A 271-nucleotide genomic window follows, 5' to 3' on the forward strand; every position below is an offset into this window, starting at 1 on the left:
AGAATTTGATTTATGGGGTAATGTTACCATAGACACCAATAACGTCGATTATACTGATAACACTGATAAGGGATCCGGTTAAAAACTGGAACAGCGACCCTGAGCAGCACGCTCGCAGGGCGGGTCCCAATGGGAGAGGGGTCCTGTCCACGGTAATGACCATCGCCTTCGTATTCGCGAATGGGCTTATTTTTTTTTTTTATTTTAACGTGTGCATGTTTAATACTATGTAACTACATGACAGGGCATAATCATCAGACTATATGAGAAT

This window comes from Penaeus monodon, chromosome 21, assembly GCF_015228065.2.
Source record: "Penaeus monodon isolate SGIC_2016 chromosome 21, NSTDA_Pmon_1, whole genome shotgun sequence".
Classification (NCBI taxonomy): Eukaryota; Metazoa; Arthropoda; class Malacostraca; order Decapoda; family Penaeidae; genus Penaeus; species Penaeus monodon.